The sequence below is a fragment of the Macrobrachium nipponense genome, chromosome 15 (assembly GCF_015104395.2).
Source record: "Macrobrachium nipponense isolate FS-2020 chromosome 15, ASM1510439v2, whole genome shotgun sequence".
Taxonomy (NCBI): Eukaryota; Metazoa; Arthropoda; class Malacostraca; order Decapoda; family Palaemonidae; genus Macrobrachium; species Macrobrachium nipponense.
The window spans coordinates 29,692,542-29,707,112 of NC_087208.1; positions in this window are offsets into that span (position 1 = coordinate 29,692,542).

Sequence of the window (14,571 nt, forward strand, 5' to 3'; positions counted from 1 at the left end):
AGTTTTCTGCCGTGCAAGGAGGCTCATTTGCAGTTTAGTCTGTGGAGTCTGAATGTGGCAGAGGTCTCTGATATTCCTCCGTCAGATCTCGCCCAAAATTAGGACAAAGGTACACCATGAAGAGAGATCGCTCATTTGTCTGTATGAATGACCCGGTTCATCAGCGTGTAGTACCTAGGATGCAACATGGTAGGTAGGACCTCAGTCAAACTTGGTTCAAAGATAGAGCTTTATTGGTTTTAGATGTACAAGAAGTTTATGTGTCTCTGCCTGTCTGTCAGTCATCATACATAGCTGGAGGGATTCCTGTTAAATTTATGACAGAAGTAGAACAATATGAATAAATGTGCAAGATGGGATATCGTCTGTGTATCGACTAACCGGCTGCCCATCAGTGTCGGTCACACTTACTTTTTCATCGTATTTCTTTCTCCATGTTTCAAGGGACTTCAGTCAAACTTTTACGAAGATGGATTGTCATGTCATGAATATAGATGCAGGGAGATCGCCCTTCCGTCTGTCTGTCTGTCCGTTAGTGTGTCTGCCATAATTAACTAGGTGAGTGAAAAATCTGGCAAAAGTTGAAATGCTTTCAAATTAAGTTTATTTAGCCTATAACTTCAATGGGCATAGATTTTGAATAGTAAGAGACGAGGTAAAAGTTTAGTATTTCGCAAACATCTTCTCGGGAGAAAATTGCCGGAGTTATAGTACTACCTTTGTAAGGACCATAAATTTGAATCCTCCAACCTTTGATAAATTGGAATGTTTTTATAAAGGAACCAACCGGGGACTAGGAGGGAGTAGGGGAAAAAACTCCATTGTCCCTCAACACCTAAGTGCTAATCCCCAGGTAGTCGATTGTTCTACCTGGGGATTAGTACCTAGGTGTGAAATTTCACACCTTTTAATGAGGTGTTAATTACTTTTCACACCTCTAGGTGTGAAAATTGACCATAAAGGTGTGAATATAACAAATAGGTGTGAATTTTCACAGATTCCCACGGTCGTTTCGGCGTCGGACAAAACTCTATTGGGATGAAAACCCTGATTTCAACCCCTTAAAAAAAAAAAAAAAACCTCCTCATACTCTATGGGAGGTAAAAACCCTTGATTTCAACACTAACCCAAAAGACTTCATACTCTATGGGATGAAACACCTGATTTCAACCCTAACCGCAACGGACCTCATACTCTATGGGAGGTAAAAACCCTGATTTCAACCCCAACCCCAAAGTTCTTCATAGTCTAGGTAAGTAAAAAAAACCTGATAGCTGCTTTATAATACCAGCATGTCCGAAAGACAAATCATAAGGAGAATTGAAAGAATTTTATATAGAATAAGTTCTGTGAATTCTGCCATTATTTTCTATAAAACATGTTTGAAAGAAGGTCTGTTTCCAGCATGTTATTATTATTATTATTATTATTATTATTATTATTATTATTATTATTATTATTATTGCTCTATCACAGTCCTCTAATTTGACTGGGTGATATTTATAGTGTGGGGTTCTGGGTTGCATCCTGCCTCCTTAGGAGTCCATCACTTTTCTTACTATGTGCGCCGTTTCTAGGGTCACACTCTTCTGCGTGAGTCCTGGAGATACTTCAGCGTCTAGTTTTTCCTGATTCCTTTCAGGGATCTTGGGATCGTGCCTAGTGTTCCTATGATTATGGGTACAATTTCCACTGGCATATCCCATATCCTTTTTATTTCTGTTTTCAGGTTTTGATACTTATCCATTTTTTCCCTTTCTTTCTCTTTAATTCTGGTGTCCCATGGTATTGCGACATCAATGAGTGATACTTTCTTCTTGATTTTGTCAATCAACGTCACGTCTGGTCTATTTGCACGTATCACCCTATCTGTTCTGATACAATAGTCCCAGAGGATCTTTGCCTGATCGTTTTCTATCACTCCTTCAGGTTGGTGTTCGTACCACTTATTACTGCAAGGTAGCTGGTGTTTCTTGCACAGGCTCCAGTGGAGGGCTTTTGCTACTGAATCATGCCTCTTTTGTACTTGTTCTGTGTAAGTACCGGGCATTCGCATGCTATGTGGTTTATGGTTTCATTTTTCGTATTGCACCTCCTACATATGGGAGAGATGTTATTTCCATCTATCGTTCTTTGGACGTATCTGGTTCCTAGGGTCTGATCTTGTGCCGCTGTTATCATTCTTTCAGTTTCCTTCTTGAGCTCTCCCCTCAGTAGCCATTGCCATGTGTCATCGCTGGCTAGTTCTTTTGTCTGTCTCATGTATTGTCCGTGCATTGGTTTGTTGTGCCATTACTCTGTTCTGCTTTTCTTTCTCCTGTCTCCGTATATCTCTGGGTCTTCGTCTACTTTTATCAGTCCTGCTTCCCATTTACTCTTGAGCCACTCGTCGTCTTCACTGGTTTTCAGATATTGCCCCAGTGCTCTGTTCTCGATGTTGACGCAGTCCTTTATGTTTAGTAGTCCCCTCCCTCCTTCCTTTCGTGTTATGTATAGTCTGTCCGTATTTACTCTTGGGTGTAGTGCTTTGTGTATTGTTATATGTTTCCTCGTTTTTTGGTCTATGCTGCGAAGTTCTGCCTTCGTCCATTCCACTATTCCTGCGCTGTATCTGATTACTGGCACTGCCCATGTGTTTATGGCTTTTATCATATTTCCTGCGTAGAGTTTTGACTTGAGTATCGCCTTGAGTCTCTGCATATATTCTTTCCTGATCGTGTCCTTCATCTCTGGATGTTTTATATCCCCTCCTTCCATTATTCCCGGGTATTTGTATCCCGTCTCATCTATGTGTTTGATGTTGTTATTATTATTATTATTATTATTATTATTATTATTATTATTATTATTATTATTATTATTATTTCCCATTGAATATCCTAGGCTTATTTGTAGCCCATTTTCCCAACTCCTTATTTAACATTTACCCGCTTGTTGTTATGCACAGTGTTTGATTAAAGTTGCCACTTTCACCTCCACCACTAGAGGAGGCTGCTCCTCATTCTCTGTGTTCCATTTTGCTGGTGAGCAGCAGTGACGTGCGTCAAAAGCATTGCGTGTACTTGTGTGCGTGGTTGTGGTAATATGGCTGACTGGACTGTCTGAGTGAGTGAGTGTATGTGTGTGTGTGTGTGTGTGTGTGTGAATGTGTACTAAAAATGGCTGTCTAGCTGTATATTTACAATATGTATGTGTGTGTGTGTATGTTACGAAGTTCTTCGTTCCCTTTTATTTTTGGTTGTTATATGGTGGTACTCTTTATCTACTCAGCGTTGAGTTTCTATTTCTATTAGGAACTTATTATATAATATATTTCTAATACTTCTCTATTCTTCTGGACTACTGTTTCTCAGGAGGCAAATCACGTAGAGAAAATATGTGAGTTCGGTTTCCTTTAGAATTCTGGGTAAGTTAAGCACCAGGTTTTTTTTTTGTTCTTAATTATTATTGTAACACACACACTCTCACTTTCCAATCACACAAGTCTTAATGACACAGGATAAACAGTTTAAACCGACACAAGTTATGCGTCCAGAAGTGATTAGTTAACTGATTCTTTCCATCGTTCCAACTTAACTATCTACCAATTTCTGATTTCTGGCTCCGCCTCTTCTTCTTCTGGATTACTTTGAAGACCACCATAATTCTTCATAATTGGGTAATCTTTAACGCCTACCACTTCCGGGAAAGACATCTAACAAATCAGGGCGTATGCTGTGAGCAGTTGTAAGCTAGTTCCACCCACTTGTTATTCGTTGCCCCCGGGTCAAAGTTTACGTCTAACAGTTTGCATCATCGATTTTTGTTATGTCTCACTCAGTCCCTTTTCTGCGTTTTACGAGTGTCGTATCGCAAACACGCTGGTTTGTGTTTCTCTTCTACTTCTCTTTCGCCTTTATCTACCAAAAACTCTACTACTATGAGATTCAGGGCCTCTGTAACACGGTTTTTTCGCAATAACTTTTTATCTATGTATTTCATAAATATAGCGCTTATTCCGAATACATATTAGCTCTACACATAAATTTTGACTGTATTCTGCATTACGTAGGTTGAATAAATTTGGTACTTATAATGTAAAAGTGACCTTTTTTGAAGACGGGCCAACTTACTCAGAGAAAAGGTTTCGAAGGCACTCGTTACGTAACTTATTACAGCATTTCTTCCCTCTTTCTCGATGGCTGATTGGCTATACGTAACAAAGGCTAAACCTCTGGCAACAAGGACATACAAATTTAAATACAAGCAAAGCAGTACACCTTCATGAACTCTGAAACCTCTCCACTGATAATTGTCATAATGAACAAACCAACAAAATATGTTAATAAATACAAAAACACTTCGATTATTAGTCTAACTCCCAAAATAGGTTTCCTAAGAAATTACAGTCTACTTTATAGGTTACAATCAGATTGACAAGATGTAGGGAATAGTTGGTAATTTTCAAAAACATAGTAGACAAGCTTGATTTGATAACTGCTATATCCAATGTCAAGCAATTTTTATTTATTGGCTATCTACCTATTTACTGAAAAAAAAAGCCGGTACCGTATATTGGCTTTAAACCTTCACCAATAATTATCGTCAGAATGATGACTTCATGAGGCTCCACCCATTTTCGCCTCGTTATAATTCAGGATAACACTGAAGGCTACCATGGGCACTGTTGGATTAGAAAATTTAACATTTGTCTATAAAAACTAATTTCTCGAGCAGTTGTAAGAAGTGCTAAATGATCCTCAAGGATCCCAGCAGTTGGCCTAAACGTTTAATTCATGTATATTACTGCTATACTGTTGCGGCACTACTGCTACAGTAGTATTACTACGCTAGCACTGATACCCCACTCACATCTATGTATCATTCCGCCATTCATAAAGTCTTTGGGTTTCAGAGCCGATGGAGTTTCTGACTGGTGGATGGGCGGGGCAACATTTCGTCAAAAGGTGTGTTTACCTTGCTTATGTAATGAATGTTTTTCAACTCTTGGCCCGTAATCATTGGCCATGGCGTCGCCTAGATAATTTTTACGCTATAGAAATTAAAACTATCAGGTTTAGGTTATTGATAATGCTGACAAAATTTGTGTGTGGTTGTAAAATATACATATGTCAACTTTCAGCTACATCCGATGCTTTGACAAGGAGCAAAGTCCAATAAGCCGTGTTACAGAGACCCTGAATCTCATAGTAGTAGAGTTTCCTAGCTAATATATTTCCTACATAACTAATCTTACCAGACTTCTGCTCAACATATATATATATATATATATATATATATATATATATATATATATACAAAGTATATACACGCACATACATATTGTACACAGTACACAGCTAGATAGCCATTTATGGTACACCTTCACACGCACACACACACACACACACACTCACTCAGACAGTCAGCCATCATATATATATATATATATATATAGTATATATATATATATATATATATATAATATATATATATATATGCATATAATATATATATATAATATATATATATATATATATATATATATATATATATGTATATATATATATATATATATATATATATATATATATATATATATATATATATATATTTACATATATTTATGTGTGTATATTATATATGATATATACATGATATACATTTATATATATACATATATAAATATATATAATTATGGGCCTTTAGCGATCACAAGCGATCTCACCCCTTTGTCATCCTTGCCAATTGAGTGTCATCGAATGGGGTTTTATTTTTGCCAGGGAGGGACCCTTCCCCATTCTCAGCTCCATCAGCTAGCCAAGAGAGATGGAATCTTTCTTCCTGCCACACTAGGATCAAATATTTTGCACGTACTGTTTGAGGCATTGAACCTACGGGTTTTTAGGCCACGCCAGAGGTTGCCACAGTAGTATATGCAAGTATTCAACCCATTATGCATTGCATAACCCATTTTATTCCATTATGCATTGCATAACCCATATTTTGCATATATAAAAGGGATTGAACTTACGGGTTTTTACGCCGCGCCAGAGGTTGCCACAGTAGTGCATGCAAGTATTCAACCCACTATGCATTGCATAACCCATATTTTGCATATATAAAAGGCATTGAACTTACGGGTTTTTACGCTACGCCTGAGGCTGCCACAGTAGTATATGCAAGCATTCAACCCATTATGCACTGCATAACCCATATTTTGGATATATAAAAGGCATTGAACTTACGGGTTCTTGCACCGTGCCAGAGGTTGCCACAGTAGTACATGCAAGTATTCAATCCATTATGCATTGCATAACCCATTTCAACCCATTATGCATTGTATAACCCATATTTTGCATATATAAAAGGCATTGAACTTACGGGTTTTTACGCCGCGCAAGAGGTTGCCACAGTAGTACATGCAAGTATTCAACCCATTATGCATTGCATAACCCATATTTTGGATATATAAAAGGCACTGAACTTAAGCCTTTTGGTGGCCTTCTGGAGTGGGTAAAAGCTTCACTGACGTTCCTGGATTTGTATGGTGTCCTGGGTTCGCGCCTGGCCGCCGACAATTCTATTATCGCCTAATAAAAATTTCCCTTCGGTTAAGCATATATGAAAATATATTAATTCCGAGTAGAGTGAATTAGATATTAATATATGTATATGAATCACGGTAATGTGATATGATTTATATATATATATATATATATATATATATTTATAGACATATATATATGTATACATATATATATATATATATATATATATATATATATATATATATATATATATATATATATAAAGTATATATGTTGAGCAGAAGTCTGGTAAGATTAGTTATGTAGGAAATATATTAGCTAAGAAACTCTACTAGTAGAGTTTTTGGTAGATAAAGGCGAAAGAGAAGTAGAAGTGAAACACAAACCAGCGTGTTTGCGATACGACACTCGTAAAACGCAGAAAAGGGACTGAGTGAGACATAACAAAAATCGATGATGCAAACTGTTAGACGTAAACTTTGACCCGGGAGCAACGAATAACAAGTGGGTGGAACTAGCTTACAACTGCTCACAGCATACGCCCTGATTTGTTAGATGTCGTTGCCGGAAGTGGTAGGCATTAAAGATTACCCAATCATGAAGAATTAGGGTGGTCTTAAAAGAAATCCAGAAGAAGAAGAAGTGGAGCCAGAAATCAGAAATTGGTCGATAGTTAAGTTGGAACGATGGAAAGAATCAGTTAACTAATCACTTCTGGACGCATAACTTGTGTCGGTTTAAACTGTTTATCCTGTGTCATTAAGACTTGTGTGATTGGAAAGTGAGAGTGTGTGTGTTACAATAATAATTAAGAACAAAAAAAAAAAAGCCTGGTGCTTAACTTACCCAGAATTCTAAAGGAAACCGAACTCACATATTTTCTCTACGTGATTTGCCTCCTGAGAAACAGTAGTCCAGAAGAATAGAGAAGTATTAGAAATATATTATATGATAAGTTCCTAACAGAGATAGAAAATCAACGCTGTGTAGATAAAGAGTACCACCATATAACACATAACAAATAATAACCAAAAATAAAAGGGAACGAAGAACTTCGTGAGATATACACACATATACATATTGTAGGTATACAGCTAGACAGCCATTTTTAGTACACATTCACGCACACACACACACACACACTCAGACAGTCAGCCATATTACCACAACCACGCACACAAGTACACGCAATGCTTTTGACGCACGTCACCGCTGCTCACAAGCAAAATGGGACACAGAGTTGAAGAGAAAGAGAGGGAAAAATTGGATAAGTATCAAGATCTGAAAATAGAAATAAGAAGGATATGGGATATGCCAGTGGAAATCGTACCCATAATCATAGGAGCACTAGGCACGATCCCAAGATCCCTGAAAAGGAATCTAGAAAAACTAGAGGCTGAAGTAGCTCCGGGCCTCATGCAGAAGAGTGTGATCTAGAAACGGCACACAATAGTAAGAAGAGTGATGGACTCCTAAGGAGGCAGGATTGCAACCCAACCCGGAACCCCACACTATAAATACCACCCAGTCGAATTGGAGGACTGTGATAGAGCAAAAAAAAAAAAAAAAAAAAAAAAAAAAAAAAAAAAAAAAAAAAAAAAAAAAAAAAAAATAATAATAACATGCTGGAAGCAGACCTTCTTTCAAACATGTTTTATTAAAAATAATGACAGAAATCACAGAATTGATTTTATATAAAATTCTTTCAATTCTCCTTATGATTTGTCTTTCTGGCACGCTGGTATTATAAAGCAGCTATCAGGGTTTTTTTTTTTTTACCTAAGTAGACTATGAGGTCCTTTAGGGTTAGGGTTGAAATCCTGGGTTTCATCCCTGTAGAGTAGAGGTCCTTTGAGGTTAGGGTTGAAATCAGGGGTTTTTACCTCCCATAGAATATGAGGAGTTTTGGGGTTAGGGTTGAAATCAAGGTTTTCATCCCCGTAGAGTATGAAGTCTTTTGGGGTTAGTGTTGAAATCAGGGTTTTTACCTCCCATAGAGTATGAGGAGTTTTTAAAAGCTTTATAAGGGGTTGAAATCATCCCCGTAGAGTTTTGTGCGGCGCCGAAACGACCGTGGGAACCTGTGAAATTTCATACCTATGTATTCTATTCACATCTTTATGGTCAATTTTCACACCTAGAGGTGTGAAAAGTAATTAACACCTCATTAAAAGGTGTGAAATTTCACACCTACTATGAGATTCAGGGCCTCTGTAACACGGTTTTTTCGCAATAACTTTTTATCCATGCATTTCATAATATAACGCTTATTCAGAATACACATTATATCTACAAATTTAAAATTTTACTGTATTCTGCATTAAGTAGGTTGAATAAATTTGGTACTTATAATGTAAAAGTGACTTTTTTTGAAGACGGGCCAACTTACTCAGAGAAAACGTTTCGAACACACTCGTTACGTAACTTATTACAGCATTTCTTCCCTCTTTCTCGATGGATGATTGGCTATACGTAACGAAGGCTAGACCTCTGGCAACAATGACAAAAATGTAAATACAAGCAAAGCAGTACACCTTTATGAACTCTGAAACCTATCCACTGATAATTGTCATAATGAACAAACCAACAAAATATGTTAATAAATACAAAAATACTTCGATTATTTGTCTAACTCCAAAATAGGTTTCCTAAAAAATTACAGTCTACTTTATAGGTCACAATCAGATTGACAAGATGTAGGGAATAGTTGGTAATTTTCAAAAACATAGTAGACAAGCTTGATTTGATAACTGCTATATCCAATGTCAAGCAATTTTATTTATTGGCTATCTACCTATTTACTAAAAAAAAAAAAAAAAAAAAAATAGCCGTTACCGCATTTTGGCTTTGAACCTTCATCAATAATTATCGTCAGAATGATGACTTCATGAGGCTCCACCCACTTTGGCCTCGTTATAATTCAGGATAGCACTGAAGGCTATCATGGGCATTGTTGGATTAGAAAATTTAACTTCTGGCTATAAAAACTCATTTCTCGAGTATTTGCAAGAAGTGCTAAATGATCCTCAAGGATCCCAGCAGTTGGCCTAAACGTTTATTCATGTATATTATTGCTATTACTACAGTAGTATTACTACGCTAGTACAGATACCCCACCCACATCTATGTATCGTTCCGCCATTCATAAAGTCTTTGTCATGGCCACGGGCTTTCTCTTGACTGTAAAAAGTTCCAAGTCGTAAGACAAATGCAGTTTTGCAACCACGGGTAAAATCCAAATCCTGCTAGCCATTATTGACTGCTATGGGTTTCAGAGCCGATGGAATAAGGTGAATGAGTTTCTGTGGTGGATGGAGGGGGGGCAACATTTCGTCAAATGTAGTTTACCTTGCTTACGTAATGAATGTTTTCGACTCTTGGTTCGTAATCATTGGCCATGGCATCGGCTGGATAATTTTTACTCTCTAAAAATTAAAACTATCAGGTTTAGGTCATTAATAATGCTGCTAAAATTTGTGTGTGGTTGTAAAATATACATATGTCAACTTTCAGCTACATCCGATGCTTTGATAAGGAGCAAAGTCCAAAAAACCGTGTTACAGAGGCCCTGAATCTCATAGTAGGTGCTAATCCCCACGTAGAAAAATCGACTACCTGGGGATTAGCACCTAGGTGTTGAGGGACAATGGGTTTTTTTTCCCCTACTGGAGGGGACAATATTTTAAGCTTGTTTATAATATATATGTATATGTATGTATTTATGTATATAATTGAATAATGAATAATTATCACATCACCATGATTCATATAAATTATTTGAGCTACAAATGTCCTTTAATATCTAATTCGCTCTGCCTCGGAATTAATATATTTTCGTATGTAATCCGAAAGGGAATTTTTTTTTTAGCTGATGTATATATATATATATATATATATATAATATATATATATATATATATATATATATGTGTGTGTGTGTGTGTGTGTGTGTGTGGTGTGTGTGGGTATAGTCTACCAATCACTTTTTACCCGATATGCTCCCAAAAATTGAAGAGGTTAAGAGGGCATTGTGTTTATTAGAATTATATATATATATATATATATATATATATATATATATATATATATATATATATATATATATATATATATTATCATATATTTCTGGCGCATTTTTATGTATGCTTAATACTTGCAGATGCTTACCTTGATGTCTGATAAAACTGCTGGGTGTCCTATTGCCAAGTATAGCAACCAAGTGGCAGCAGGAAACTTATTATTCCCACAAACAGTTTGTGCCAGAAAGACTTACGAGGAGGATACGTCTGAAAACAAAATTATTCCACGGCGCAGAGCGCGATAACGAATAGCTCACCCAAATAGAATTTGCCGAGAGAACTCGCGTCGTATCGCTAATAAAACGTGTCGTTGAAGCCATTCCTCACCAGGGAGGTACTTACGGTCCGGAGAAAATATTCAAGACGCTTTTGTTCATTTGTTTCTCTCTCTCTCTCTCTCTCTCTCTCTCTCTCGAGGACACCAAAGCGAACCGGCGACCGGAACGTGATGAGTCGTTGTATGGAAATTGAATTATTTTCTCTTTCGTGTATTTTTGAGCCCTAGGGCTTCAACAGTCTAATCAGTTTATCTAGTCGAAGGCTTAGCGTGGGTTGTGGTGGTTTGGGGGGCTGGAGGATTTGGTGGGTGCTGGGGGCGGGGGAAGAAGAATGAAATGAGAATTTAGGAAGAAAAAGTTGGTTTTAGCAGCGGTGGCAGCGGTATAACGGTAGGATATCATCTTGAGAAGGTTTGGCTTCGAGTTCAGACGAAAGGGAGCCGTAGAGAGGAATCCTTTGCTGGAACCTTCAAGGGAAACCAAATCCTTTGATAACCTACTTGATCGATCGATTTGGATAACGAGATGACGTTATTGGTGGATTAGGTTTATTGCTGTCAAGTTGTGTGGCTCCCCGGCTGGGTGGGTGGTTCATTCAACACTTACCAGCGCCATAGCCGCGTCCTTCTAAGTGCCTCTCCTCCTCCCACCCCTACTCCCCATTCCCACCACTCTCTCTCTCCCCCCCCTCCCCCCTCCCCCTTCTCGGTCAGCTCTTTGCATTGCAACGCTCCTTGGTGTTGATTCACCTGAGAGAGAATCCGGACGAGGGCCTTTGATCAGGAATGAACTGAAGCTGAAAGTGATCCGATTAGAGGATCTGAGGCCACATTATGCTCTCATCCTACGTATGTCTCTCTCTCTCTCTCTCTCTCTCTCTAGGTTCTAATCAAAGACCGACCCGCCACCCCCATCCTCCCCTCTACCGATCACGGCGCTCTAATGTGGAGCCGTAAAGCCCTGATCGTCTCTAATCTTGACGCCCCAACTCTGGTTGTAGCCGGTTCATGGCAGTACGAAAAGCAGATCTAAAATCGAGTACATTGCATTTTTGCAGTTTTACTGACATGGTGCCCCTAAATTCATTCATTTGTAGGCGTTTCATGGATAACAATATGATAATCTTATACAACTTGCATACAAACGCGTAAAACAAAACATATTGATGTAGCGCATGCTGTTAAACAAACGATCAAACGAAAGATTTTTATTGACGACTGTTGTTGAGACAAGTCAGCGATAAGAATAAAAAAGCGAAAGCTTAACAAACATCTGTCCATGACACCAGCAACATTGAAGACCGTTCACACCAAATGGTTGTTATAACAATGCTACAGTGCAAATAATTCCCATTTACATCACTGGAGACTGAAATGGCGTCGGGTATAGACTAAATACACTTGGCCGTAGAGTCCCACGTTAAAAAGAGGGTTGTTTGGATATTTATGTTAAAAAATTCATCTATATAAGACACAAATGTTAGACAGATTAAGTAATGCAAATCACGACTCAAAATAGAATTTGGACAATGCACAAAAGTCATGAAAGACGAACAAATTTGATCTGGAATTTCTAAATAAATCAACTTCAAAGTGGCTATAAGAAGGCGAGCGCAATAAAGTAAGCGTGATCGGTATGGTCTTGACCTGCCACCACAGTTGCCGCGAGTTCGATTCTCGGACATTCAATTGAGGTGTGAGAGATGTGTATTTCTGGTGATAGAAGTTCACTCTCGACGTGGTTTGGAAGTCACTTAAAGCCGTTTGTCCCGTTGCTTGATAACCACTGGTTCCATGCAACGTAAAAACACCATACAAACAAACAAACAAACAATAAAGTAAGCATGACAATTAACAAATAAGACTGTATCGAGTGAGCGAGTGTGTCTTGGACTCTTTATGGCAGAAACTTAATTCGCAGACCCGCGAACACTTGCCCTGAATAGAGTCAAGAATTTGATTTTTCATGCCAGGTTCGTTTATATATTGAGTTACTTCGCCCCCAGAATTATTCAGATTTCTCAAACTGTTAAGGGTTGCAGCAGGCTTGAAATGGAAGTCTTTCAAAAAATCAGAGAAACTCTGGAATGAACCAAAACTAAGGCACAAATAATTGCAAAGAATTATACCAGATATGACCGAAGCCAGTGAAAATACCTGGTCTTACGAAGGTTAGGGTCATATCAGTTGGAAAACAGTGAACTAATCCACCATATCACATAACTCAGAGAATTTTGTATTATCAGTTGAAAAAACCATTCGGTACATCAAATGTTCACATTTATTTGAATATTACATTCACTTGAAGACAGAAAATTCGAACTATGCAACAGTTCACATATAAAGCAAAGTGATTTGACACGTGGCAGACTGCATGTACGTAGAAATTAATATGCAGAGTATGTGTATACGTATATGTTGAGATATACACACGTACTAGCGGACGTTGCAGGTATGCACTTGTGTATATGAATAAAAAAATTCGCACAGACAAAAAGTAAAATCCCACTTTTGAATCAAGTCTAAGACACGTCTTTGGAAATTCCTTTTTAACGACTTCAAAAGACCAAAATTCAGTATCAAAAGAAATGCGACCAGATAGCTTTCCAAAATTTAACAGCAAATAAGTAACCCTCGTAACCCGAATTGTCAGTAGCTTGGGATTGATATCTACCGGCTGAATAAGGTTCTCCAGTTTACTCCTTTATACTTACTTTTTCCAATCTTCTAAAGCGCCACTGATTACCCCTCTTTACAGCCCCTTACATTCCTGTGTTTTAGCCTAGCCTGCTTTGCATTGCCGTGTCTCGTCATGTAACTGGACGTATATAATCATCCTTTGAAATTAGCACGAGATTTTGTTGCCAGATCGTTAGTTATGGTACTATCAGGCTCTACATTGTACAAGTCATGCAGCTGCTTGAGACTATTCTGCCTCGAGTTTCTCATTATTTTTTTTTTCAAGTGTTTCATTTCAAACCTGCTGCAACCCTTTCCAGTTAAATTTAGGAAATCTGAATAATACTGGGTCCGGAGTAACTCAGTATACAAATGAACCCTGACACGATGAATCAGATTCTTGAGTTTATTTAGGACAAGTGTTCGTGGGTGTGTGAATTTCGTTTCTGCCAATAAGGTTTCAGAGACACTAGTTCCTTCTGTGTAGTATTCATTGTTAATTGCCATGCTTACTTTACTGTGCCTGCATTCTTATAGCCATTTTGAGGAGCTGATTTATACAGAATTTCTATATTAAATTTCTTTGTCTTTCATGATTCGTTGTATCGTCCAAATTCTTGATACGTTTTAGAAGCTTACCCGATATTGTAGTGGCTTTTCAAGTTTCGTGCCTGAATCTATATCATTCCTTAGTTAACGTAATTGTTTTGTAAAGATAAGTGACTAAGACGAACACAAATAAGTACCTCGTTTCTCTAAATTATTTGTTTTTGTTTTCATTTATCGTATGTTTACTATATTTCGTCTTTTCTAAGATCCTGGTTTATCTAAATGGAATCAAAGATAGTGACCCTCGAAGATATGGTCTTCTCCCGATATAATGTTATTTTCTGCCTCCTTAAAATGTAGACCACTTAGATACCATCAGTTTCTCAGTGGATTTAAGTTAGTGTCTTTTTTTGATAGTATCCTTCTAAAACAGTCCTTCAGAATTCCCGACGTAAAA